We start from the raw sequence: 12067 nt of genomic DNA on the forward strand, positions 1-12067 counted from the left end.
CTGCCATACCTACTTCTTCTCTTGCCCTGCTCAGCATAACACTCTCAGCTCTAGTTGTGTATTTTGCCTGACTCCAAGCTTGGGAAATATTCAGCAGCAGCCTGGACCCTGCTTGCAGAAAACACTACCCACTCCCAACCATCTTCCTTCAGATGCTGCAACATCTGTTGTTTCGGAAGATGCTAATTATGCTGTAAATTACAGGTCCCAAAAGCATCCTACAGCATTTTAGGCCAGACTGTAATCACAGCCTATTGCATTGGCTTTGGCTTCACATTGTAAACTTGCAAGATTGACTTGCAAGCCTTAAAAAAAAATTACCACAGCCTTTTCATGGCAGGCTTGGACTGAAACATTCCTCCCCTGTGTTTCATCTTCACCAACAAGTAGCACTCTCCCACCATTTCCACTGGGCCAGCTACCTAACTCAGGAGATCTCAGAAGCTGCTGGAGTCTGGGAGTAGCATGGCTCTGTCCTTGAATTAACAACACATCTGGGCATTCCCTTGGGAGACACATTACAGATGGATGTAAAGCCACCTACACATCCCTTGTGCCACCAAGTGACCCAAAGACTTCACTGAGTGGGAAGCCAGCAGTGTCACTCCTCTCTGGGACATCCAGAGACCTCACCAGCAGTGTCAGCCATCTCTGGGACACCCACAGTCCTCTCCAGCAGTGTCACCCATTTCTGGGACTCCAGAGACCTCTTCAGCAGTGTCACCCATCTCTGGGACACCTAGACTCCTCTCCTCTCCCTCATCCAAACCATACCCAAAGGATTACCAAAACTGCTCCATCAGGAAGGGCAGTTCTATGGCAACTTTCCAGGTGACTTACCCACCGCCTGGAGCTAGCAGTAAGGTGAAACCCCTCAGGTGTAGCTCCACCTTCCTACAGTGCACCCCACAACACCTCAAAGATGAAACATGATTTCTTCTCAGCAGTGGCACTGTGACCATTTCAGACACAGTATGAGGGAACAACTCCCTGTTTGTGCAAGCCACTCTGTCTCTGTGCTCCTTTTCAGACATCTTTGTTGAGACTGTACATGTAGGTACTATTATTGCTGGCTCTGATGCTGGTTTTGGTGATGTGGGTACCTGCCACAGGTCTGGAGCATTTGCTAAAGCCAAGGAGCCAGCCATAGGGTATCAGTCCCTGATCAGCATCTATTTGGGCTAAATATCAACCATTATAAGATTATAAAGGCTTAAAGATTATAACATTATTATAAAGATTATAAGATTATTAAACCCCTACTGTTCAGTGAGTTTCAGGTTTCTATCCTGTGCTAGCTGACTGCAAAGGAACCAGTTTGCATGGAGAAACACAAGGGTTGCCATCCTTCATGAAAGATCCCACCCACACTGACTGCAAATCCATTCATAAGCACTCAGAGGCTGGATTAATTATTGTTCTCTGAATTAGTGAGCCTTTCCAAGGTGAGTTCCAGGAGCAACTCCAGCATGAGGAATTGCAGCTTGGGTTTCTCTGTAAAGCCAGAATTGTCTGAGTTCACAAAGGACTCTGGAGCTACACTTGCACTCCACGCCCCTATGTGCAGTGGTGTAGGAGGAGTCCAACCAAAGAGATACCAGCCCCCAGAGGAATTTCCTCCTTCAAGGTAGCTCTCTGCTCATGGGCCAAGCCAAACCTTGGCTTCCTATCCCCAGCACAAAGCCACTGCTTAGGGGAACCTGTGCTCTCTGAAAGCCTGGAAGCAGAACACTCCTAACTCCACCCTTTGCTCCCTGGTGTGGAGGAGCTGCTGGCAGTTCTCTCAGAAGATCAGAAAGAGCCAAGCAGGTGTAGGCAGAACACCTCTCCTAGTTAAAGTCACGTGGCAGATGTCCCTGAGCCAGGAGCTGAGCAGCCTCCACCAGCTGCACGTCAGTTTGGGTTTCTCCCTGCACAAGATGAAGCACTATGTGTTGTTCATGGCCAATTCAGAAGTGCTGCTGAACTGTCATGTTCTGTTTAAACAGACACACACACAACCCCCTCCAATCATCACCTCCTGGGTAATTTACACACGCCAAGGTAGAGCCCACAGCAAGTCAGGGGCGATGCTCTCTCCCTAAACCTGCAAAATCACAAGGTGCTTGAAGGCTGGAAGGATTAACATCACTGTCATAAAACAGTAAGAGATAAAGACCATCCCTGGCAAGAACACTTGATAAAGAACAGGAGCCTCTCAGGCAGACTTGCAGAACAGCTTATGGATCAGTCCAGCACTAGCAGTACTGATGATATCACACCTGACAAACTTTGGCATCTTTTAAACAGTAGGTATTAGCCAACAAATGGTTCATGCTGCTCCATGTTCCAGTACAGCAGGAGTCTCCATGTGCAGCATTTCCTACTGGCCCAGCACCACTTGAAGAATTCATTTTGGTGGCCAAAGCTCAAAGGGGCATCGTTGCAGCTGGAACTCCAGTGAACCTGGCACAGGGGCCTGGGGCCAACCTCCATCACCATGATCTAAGCTTCCTTTGTCCTGGCATTTAGAAGCCTTTTTGCAGTTCTTGCTGCTGTTGTCTGTCTCACTCCATCCTTGCTAACAACTGGGCCCCAACACCCAGCTCTTCTCTGGTTTTTGGGCAGTCAGCACAGAACCAGACTCCACATACTCCTACTGTCACAACTTCTTGTGAATACTTTCACAAGAAGTTAAACACTTGAAAACTATTGAAGAATTTTAATGCTAAAGATTGAAGTTCTGTCACATATATCACAGTAGACCCATTTGTTACCCTCAGCAAAGCTTCTGCCACTCCATCCAACCTCTTTGTGACACTGAAGCCCTTCTATTCACTAAGGCCAGTCAAGCAAAAGGCAGCGCCTTTTAAAAATCTTTACAGAAGTTAAGCAGGTGTATTCAAACTCTTTGTCCTTGGCTTCACCATCTTCACCTCTAATTTTAAGTAATGGCACTGTTTCCCAAGCAGGCAAAGCTCCCACTGATGTTATCCCATCTGTCTCCTTGGATAGTTCCACAGCAGAGCTTCAGCTCTCTGTCCTACCTGCATTTTAGCTTAAAATCCATCTCTGCACACCTTTACAGCAGAAGTGCATCTGCACACCTCTTCCTCACAGGGCAGCAAGATGGGGAAAAGACAGCAAGCAAGACTGACCTATTTGGCTTGATACAAAGCCCGTTGATGTCAATGAAAACAACACCAAAAAGTCAGAATCAGAACTAGTTAAAAGCTGTCCTTTCAAATCACACATACATCTGAGGGTTAAAAGAGACAGGAACATCCAGCAAGCCTGAGGCTAAGACAGGAAACATGAATGCTCTTGTTTTAAAACACGAAATTATCAACAGGGTTTTAAGACTAGTTTGTCCTTAAAAGCAAAACCCTATTGTCAGGCTGACAGCATGGGTTTCATCAGCCCCAAGGAGCAGAAAAAGTCGTAGAAGCAAGAGTTGTACAACACTAATCTTGGAGCTCCCTTGCAGCGTCCCTCTCACAGTGCATGCATAAGCAAATGCTTCATACATGTCTGAACAAAGGGTAGAGGGGCCTTATTTTAGTGTGAAAAAAATTATGGGAAACAGAACAATGAGAGGCTACAATTTTCATTGATATTCTTTTCAGTGTACCCTAAAAGAAAAAGGCTACAAGAGACTATGAAAAACAGCTTGTGACTTCTCACAGACAAGTGGTAAAATTTTATTGTTCTGGCTGTTCCCAGAGACTGCATTAATTTTTACACCCAGAGATATCATCCTTTGTAACTGTGCACAGCTCCCAGCACTCAGCTGCTGTATAATAACCAGAGACAATGCTGGGTCCAGCATCACTGGAATGGGCTTTCCAATAGGCTCTGCCAAAGGTTTACTGCATGCCTGGCAAACAGCATCCCTCCCACAGGGATGATGTCCTCTCCCAGCTGCAGTGGCTTCAGCTCCCCAGTGCACCCAGTGATGCCATAAAGCACACGGCAGGGGGAGTTATTATTTCTGCTGGTATTGTGACCCAACTACATATTTCTCATCAGCCAAATTTCCTTTCCTGAAAACAGCTCTGCCTTTAAAGTAAAATGGAAAAGATTATGTAAAGCTTTAAAAGTGCTCCTTGCATTTCTACACTTCTCCCCCCTTTTCTTACACAGCACACTTGCTCTACTGAGCAATGCAGGTGTGAAATTATTGGAAGCACTGCAGGATTGCCCCCTCCCCAGCTCCCTGCCAGACACAGCCAACCAGCAGCTGACTGACCATATTGACTGTGCAGGTCTCAGGGCAGAAAAGAAGCGCCAGCACCCAGAATTTCAGTGCTGGACAGTCCTGGCTCAGCCCCATGATAAATCTATGTCAGCCCTCACTCAGCCCTCTGGACTTCCCTTCTCTGGTGATGACATTTGGAGACATCCCTCCATCAGCGTCACACCCCCTTCTGCAACACACAACCCACTGTTCAGAAAGCTGGAGCAGATGCTGAAGAACACTGCTCATAGGAATACCCTGATTATACACATTTGTCATTATATTTCCAGTAATTTGGGTAAATCCAACTAAATTTCACAAGATACAGCAGCATCCATAGGCTGGCCATGCTTGGACACAAACTCAGTGCTCCAGAAATACAAAACTGATTTGTTAGCTTTCTACAGCTCTTGTCCTGGCTGGGGTAGGTGATTTCCTTCCTAGCACTGGTACAATGCCCTGTGTGGTTTAAGGATGAGAATAATGTTGAGAACTCACTGATGGTTCAGTTGCTGCTGAGCAGCTCTCACACTCAGTCAAGGACCTGCCAGCTCCTCCTGCTGCCCTGCCAGGGGAGATACTGGGGGGCACAAGGAGCTGGGGGGGGCGTGACACAGCCAGGACAGATAAAGAGGTATTCCAGACCAAATACTCAGTGTATAAATTATGGGGAAAGCTGGCCAGGAGCCACTCAAGGAACTGGCTGAGCACCAGTCAGCTGGTGGTGAGCAACAGGTTTTCATTTGCATCACTTGACTTTCTTGAGTTTTATTTCTCTCTTTCCCTTATTTTCTTTTCCATTATTACCATTATATTTAAATTATTAAACTGCTCTTATCTCAACCCACGAGTCCTCAGTTCTGCCCTTCTGATTCTCTCACCCATCCCAGAGTGAGGAGTAAGCAAGAGTTGTGTGGGGCTTGGTTCCCTGTTGGGGATAATCCACAACATCCCTGCATCCCCATTTTGCTGCCTTTCAGCATAAATGGACAGCTTCCTAGGATGCAGAGACAGGAGCACCAGCAACAGCCTCTGGATGAGCAGCAGGTGCCAGAGCTGCTTTCTGAGAAAATGTCACTGAAAAGCAGTTGGAGCAATAAAACCCATTGGATATTCACATCAATACAGACATAGGTGTGCTCACAAACACCCTAGGTGCACAGATATCAAAGGAAACCAACTGCTGCAATGGAATTATGTTGCTCAGTAATGTACATAACCCAACTGAACAGCAGACACAGTTCTGCAGGTAAGAACACTAATAAATGCATGGAGATTTGTTTATAAACACAGAATACACAAAATAACTCATGCTTTGATCACCTTCTCTGTGATGGTGATTAAAAACTCCCTAAAAGTAGATCTAATTTTAGACTCTTGTAAGCATCTTGTAAAAATGATAAATTACTTTATTTCAACTAATACACTGTCATGTTGGGTTCTTCCCTTTCCTAAGTTCTGACAGTATCGGTGTTTCACTTCCATGAGAAGTCAAAAATTTCAACATATTCATGCTACTTTCCAAAGAGCAATCTGAAAATAATAAATTCAGTATCTTAAACTTACAGAGCAGTTAAAAATTCAAAAGTGTTTACCAAACTCTGATTTTTAATGTGCCTTTTTAGGTTTAAATGGAACAACAGCTGTGGAAGCTACACCACGGGAACAGTAGCAATCCAAAGATGACATAATGGCTTAAAATCCTCAAAAGCTGTAAATCACAGCCACCTCTGGAGTTCAGGTCACACAGTGGTCTGCAGAGCAGAGGGAGGAGAGGAGACCAACACTAAGGCTCTAGGTGTGACCTTTTTCTTTATTAGACACAGAATTTTACATTTTACTGATTTGTCCATGCTTTTCTACCGCCGGATTCCTCGCCCTTGTAACCTTTCTCAGCCTGGTAACACCCCTTGATTTTTTTTTTTCTCTTGGACTGTAAATCTTGTGCTTGTCTTCAATATGTCATCATCCAACCTGTATCACAGTTCATTTACAACTTTTCTATATTTATAATAATTTTTTTAGGTTGCGGTGTTTTTTTGTGTTTTTAAAACATAGTTTTACCAATTTACTGCCAATTACACTGCCATTTTTCCACTAATAAAGCTGTGAGAAAAGGCTGGATCAGGTCAGAAAGTCCCTCTTATCAGGCACAGATATGGCTTTCGACACATGCCAATTGCATATTAACAAGGCAACAGTCTTGTGTTTGCATCTTCAGACAACTCCTGCAAATTCCTACTTGCACTTCCACAAGTAGGATACAGCACAAATTAGAAGGCATGATTAAAAATGATAATAACAGAGCTGAAACAATATCCTGTTCATCACTCATCAAAAGAAAGAGAAATAACTGCCTTGGGGCTGTAATAAGACAGAAAGTGGGACAAGGAGACCAGTCCTCCCCAGCAGACTCTGCAGGAAGCATTCCAAACATGACAAATTCACTGTTCACCCAGCAGATGAAGTAATGACACCAGTATTTGTCCATAAAATGTAATTTAGCCAGACTACTCCAATGAAATCAGAAGCTTTAATGCTATAAAACTACAGGGTTGGAATATTTTTACCTTATTAAGGAAGAGGGGGGGGCAAACCCCATAAGCTTTCATTTTCCTTGAGCTGAACCATCACAGTGTGGGCTTTGTTTTCAGGAGCAAACCACACAGCCCCCAGCACTAAACAATTTGCCTAATTCCTCCTGCGATGCACACACCTTGCCAAAAATCCTGGTGCCAGGTGTAAAGTCCACATTTTGGGCTTATCAGCACATTAAATAAAAGCATCTTCCCTCTCAGCCTAACCTGAGGGCAGGCATCAGCCTGGATTCCTTCATGCTTTTTGTCCCTGTCTCATCTTGTCCCAGCCTGGAGCGCCAAAGTGAAGACATCAAGCCAAAGCTTGTCCTTGTGAAGAGCCAGTCAACAACTCCAGGAACATCTGCCAGAAATGCAAGTTTAGGCTTGGTTGTAATACCTGCCCCCTTAACTCCTGCCAGACATTAATGATGCAACACCCAAGGCATGTTATTGAGTTGGTGTCAGTTCCTTTTTTGTATGTAACCCGAATCCTAAAAACAATTCTTTGGAAATTAAGGGAAGAACTATACTTGAGTCAAACTAATTCTGAGCTTTACTTCAAGAAGCCTCTGCAAAACAGCAAACAACAATCCATATGTTTTTATGAATTCGGGAATGATCAAATGGAAACACGTCTTTAAAAAAAATAAAAATGTACTCATGCCATGTTTGCAGCTAGAGACTGTGAGAGCACATGAAAGTCCCAAAATAAAACTTGAGTAGAAACAAAAGCAGAAGTTTTTCCCTCTGTCTAAACGAAGGGAAACATAAACAGTGAAGTACCAATAGCAAAATGTCTATCCCATTTTAATAAGATTTTTAACAGCTGTAAAAGAACAAGAATAAAATTTATCCTATAGCACTCTAAAACCACCAAGAGTTCAGAATAAAAGTGTTTTTCTGCACAGCCATCAGTAAAATCTCTCATACATGGGATTTCTGAGGCACAAGCTTTAAACTGAGAGTCATTTAAAATGCTTTCTGGATGAGAAGTTACTCTCACACCGATTTTATATGAAAATATGAATTACTGTTAAGGGACAGCTGCGTGGTGCTCTGCCACCCCTGGAGCTCACTCCTCAGCAAAGAGAGCCAAAGGCATGGCTATTAGGCAAATTAGGGACTGCTCAAAGTACTGCTAACCTGGCTGCAAAAGCGCTTCTTTCAAAAAAAAAAAAAAAGTATTTGCAACATATTCATTTTTATAGCAAACAGCAGGGTCCTCATATATCCTTTGCAGAGGTGTTGTGCTATAGCAGCTGCTTATAAATCCCAGTATAATGAGGTAACGTGGCAAACTTCACCTGAAACCAAACCATCTTTTGTCTCCCCGGATGACAACATTAAATAGGGCAGAAACAGCTACCTGGCCCAGGACTGCTCAGAGTAACCTTTTTTTTTTTCCTTTTGCCGTTAAAACCCAAATTCAATTAGTTCCTCCATGCTCAAACAGAACTGCTGCTGCTGAAATTGTACTCCAGCAATAATTGCCATCCAAGAGTGATCTAATTATATACAAGTCTCAGTGGCTGCATTCCCACGTTGCTTCCTACAACCCGGATTCACTACAATGCAACTCCAGTGAAAACCACATCGTTTTCATTCCTTCTCCCTTAAGATTGCACGACTTTATATACCTTTAATGAGAATGGAGTTAGTCTATTAGTAAGCTTACCATAAAAACCAAAGTTTCTACCTACTGTTAAATACAAAGGAGGAGAAAAGGCACTTCAGCTGCATGTAAAAAAACCAGCTGATGGGCTAAACTATACAAGGGAAAGAACATTCTTTTAATTAAGGTACTGGATTAGGATTCAAAGACCAGCTTTGCTTCTTGGCTCTGTCACCAGCTTCCTGCGTGACCGAGGGCAAGAAATTTCATCACTCCGCAGCTCGGGTTTTCATCTCTAAAATGGACAGTGACATTTCCCTCTCCTGGCCTTGCTGTATTTCTTTTGTAAGCAATTACTGTGTGCTGGCATGTTGCCCTGGACAATAAGTATCCGATATTAATTGAAGCCTCTGGGTCCTACTCTAATAAAAAGCTAAAATTGACTCGTCTCCCTTTCACAGCATCCTGGTGGAGTTTTGTATCACCACCATTTGCCACTACTGCAACCTAACACATCTGAGTCCCTGAGCAAAGCCCTGCTGCAATCCCCACTTGGAAATAAATGGAGAAGGACGAAAAAGGCTATTGATTGGGGTATCCCAAACATGCAGAGAATAACTTTGTCCAGCACAGAACATCCTGGCCAACTTGAATGGGCCATTCCCTGCTAACACAGTCACTGTGCACAAGTATCCTGTAAAATAGAGAGGTTGCCAATGACTTGCTGTTTCTTTTTTTCTGTACTTTCTATTCCCACTGTAAAAAAAAAAAAAAAATCAGGGCAAGAGTTTTGCCAGGTCTGTAAACTTGAACAAGACCATCTGAGCTGACTCTTAAGAGTTCTTGCAAGTAATTACAAGGTAAAAATGAGAATACTTCACACCTACATTCTGACTGAAAATTTCTCAGCCCTGCTGGCTCCAGGCTTTTTAATTGTCAAAAGAGTTCAAGGTTTGGAAAGTTATTGACATATTCCTAACTAGCATTGTGTCACTATTTGGCACAATTTCTGCTGGGATACCTCCCAACTCTGTGACATAATCAGAGGGTTCTCTACATTACACCATATAGTCAGATGCTCATGTTAGTGTAATATGTTACCATGTTTAATACCATTTGCTATTACTTACACTTAATCAGCTCTGGAACCAGTTAAACCATATAGGAAAAGTAATTTCAGAGGCTTTCAACTGACAGTTTTCTACACAGAACTCGACCTAAAATTACGACCTGAAGTTTGTAAGATGCGGTCTACGTACGCAATTGCCTCTAAACAAACATTCATAACTCTCCACAATCCTGTGGGAACTGAAAATTCATATGAAAACAGAAAAAAGGGCATAAAGTTAACTCTGTATAACTGTCTCAGCTAGAAGAACTGTCAGAGTTTCCCCTTCTGGCCAGCCTTAATTTACTGCTTCAGCAATTTTATGCTCCACAATTACTGCAAGCCTCCAGCCACACAGGAACGGCTGAGCACTCCAACACCAACCCCTCTTTAGGTTAAAATCCCAGTCTCCTGAGAGATTCACACTAAACTCAACCCAAGGTGCACATTCCAATGCACAGGTTTTCAAAGAGGCTCACAATTATACCCTTGAACTCATCAAATGAAATGGAAAAAAAAAAAAAAAAAAAAAAAAAAAGAGTGGTAAAATTACTAAGTACGCAGGACTCCAAAATGCAGGTTGTGACTTGCAAAAGTAATTTTTGGACTTCTGGTTTCATTTCTTACAGGACACAAGCAGGGTCCTCTGGGTGCTATCAGCTGGGTACCCAGCACCCCAAACCTCTCATCACTTTTGAAAACCTCATTATTTATTTTCCTGCCTCTCTATAGGAAAGGACTAGACATTTAAATAAATGACATAATCCTTACTACCATTCCATTCATTCATGCAGGTCACTATAATTTACCGCCAGGAAAAATAAACTCCTGCAAAATATTCCTCAATGCAAGACATTCAAAAGCCTCAAAGCAGGAGAGGAGGTGAGAGGGCTTCTGACAAATATTTGCTCAAGTGACCGCATCATCCATGAACACATTCGCTAGGAAAAAAAAATGGGCGAAGAAATTTATGGTCAACACGAAACACGCCAGGCTGGGCCAGGAAAATGAAGAGGGGGTAGAGAAGGGGGATTTTTAACCAGTTTCATTTCAGTAAGGAAAGATTTTGAGTCAGTCCTAGAGGCTGGCAAGCCCCTGCAGGCAGCCTGAGCCCCAGGTGAGGTGGCCAGCAGAGAACCACAGCATGCAGAGCACAGCTGACCACAACCACCGACATCCATCCCCGGCAGCCGTTCCTGCTGCAGCCTCTATAAACTTTGTTTAAACAAGTGTTCAAACACAAAAATGGCTTTGCCAGCCACCCAAGCTCACCTCAGCCATACTCAGAGCTCACTCTGTGACAAAATATTGCCAAGGCTATGAAAACCCCCAGTGCTTTCAGTGTTGACTGTCCAAACTCAAGTATGGGTGAGCTGGGTGGTTCATGGGCTCTGAAGCATTAGAAGTACGAGGGTTGGTGGTGGGGCTTTAGTCTGATGACATCCTCATCACAAAGTGATCTTTCTCCTCCTCTGCCCCACAAAGGCTAGCTCTCCTTGGAATTTTCACATGGAATGTTTTCCTTTTGTGCCACCCAAGAAACTGGCACTTTTTTCTCTTGGATTTGGGTGTTTCTACAAATTTAGTGGTCCCAGACAAAACAAGATTCTGCTTTTAAAGACCATCCAAAACAATGCAAGGGATATATTTTTACTCATGTAAACCCAATCCAGAACTAGGGAAATGAACATTTTGTCACCATTTAAATCATATAAGCCCACACTTACAGTAAGATATTCTGCAAAGAATCTATGGAGTTGGGCTGTCTCTCACCAGCCAAAAATAGAATATGATATCAAACTAACATTTGCTTTCAATAGTGATTGATCAAAAATTCCATTCACAGTAATGCTCAGATCACCTCGCAAAGCTGGAGAGAGCAAAGCCCATTCAAGACATACTTCAGAAACCATGGCTCGGATCCCTAAAGGTCCTATAGGAAAAGCCACACTGGTTATTTTGGACAGCAATGCCTTGAGAGTCAATAAAATAGCTCACACCCATCCAGGCTAATCAGCAAGACTAGAGGCGAACAGAAATTGTTCCTAGGATTGCAAGCTCTAATTTAGCTAACCACTTAACAGTATCTGTAAGCCTCATTAAAGTCAACGGGATTTGGGTATTAATAAGATAACAGTATTAAGCCTGTGTTCAACAGGCCTGTGTAATCACAGCTTTGCTACTACTTAAAATTCACACATCTGTTTAGATTTTTTTCCTCAGGTAAAATACTTCTTCAGAGTTTTTATCATCTGTGTTTTGGAGACTGCTCAGAGCCCACCCAACAGGCTCCAGTCAGATCTCTGCAAGACTGCTGTGAATGCAAACTGCCTTTCCTGAAGCTCCAGATCTGCTACAGCTGCAAAGTCAATATCTAGCATTTAAATTTTTTTAAAAAATCATTTCAGCTATAATAACAGGACTCTTAAGGATTGCTTGACAGTTCTCATAACTGCAGTTATTAAAGTCTGTGTTAGTACAATTGTACAAGTAATAATTAAATTGCAATACTAATGATTAAAATTGCATCAGCACTTATTATTTGGTCTCCA

General features: G+C 43.1%; 1 protein-coding gene across 3 annotated transcripts in view; it reads right to left on the reverse strand.

Moving 5' to 3' along the window:
* Positions 1-12067, reverse strand: part of FGFR2 (fibroblast growth factor receptor 2) — an 80868-nt gene that overhangs the window by 36271 nt on the left and 32530 nt on the right. The gene's annotated exons all lie outside the window — the stretch shown is intronic.

The sequence above is a fragment of the Zosterops lateralis genome, assembly GCF_965231275.1.
Source record: "Zosterops lateralis genome assembly, chromosome: 8".
NCBI classification, from domain to species: Eukaryota; Metazoa; Chordata; class Aves; order Passeriformes; family Zosteropidae; genus Zosterops; species Zosterops lateralis.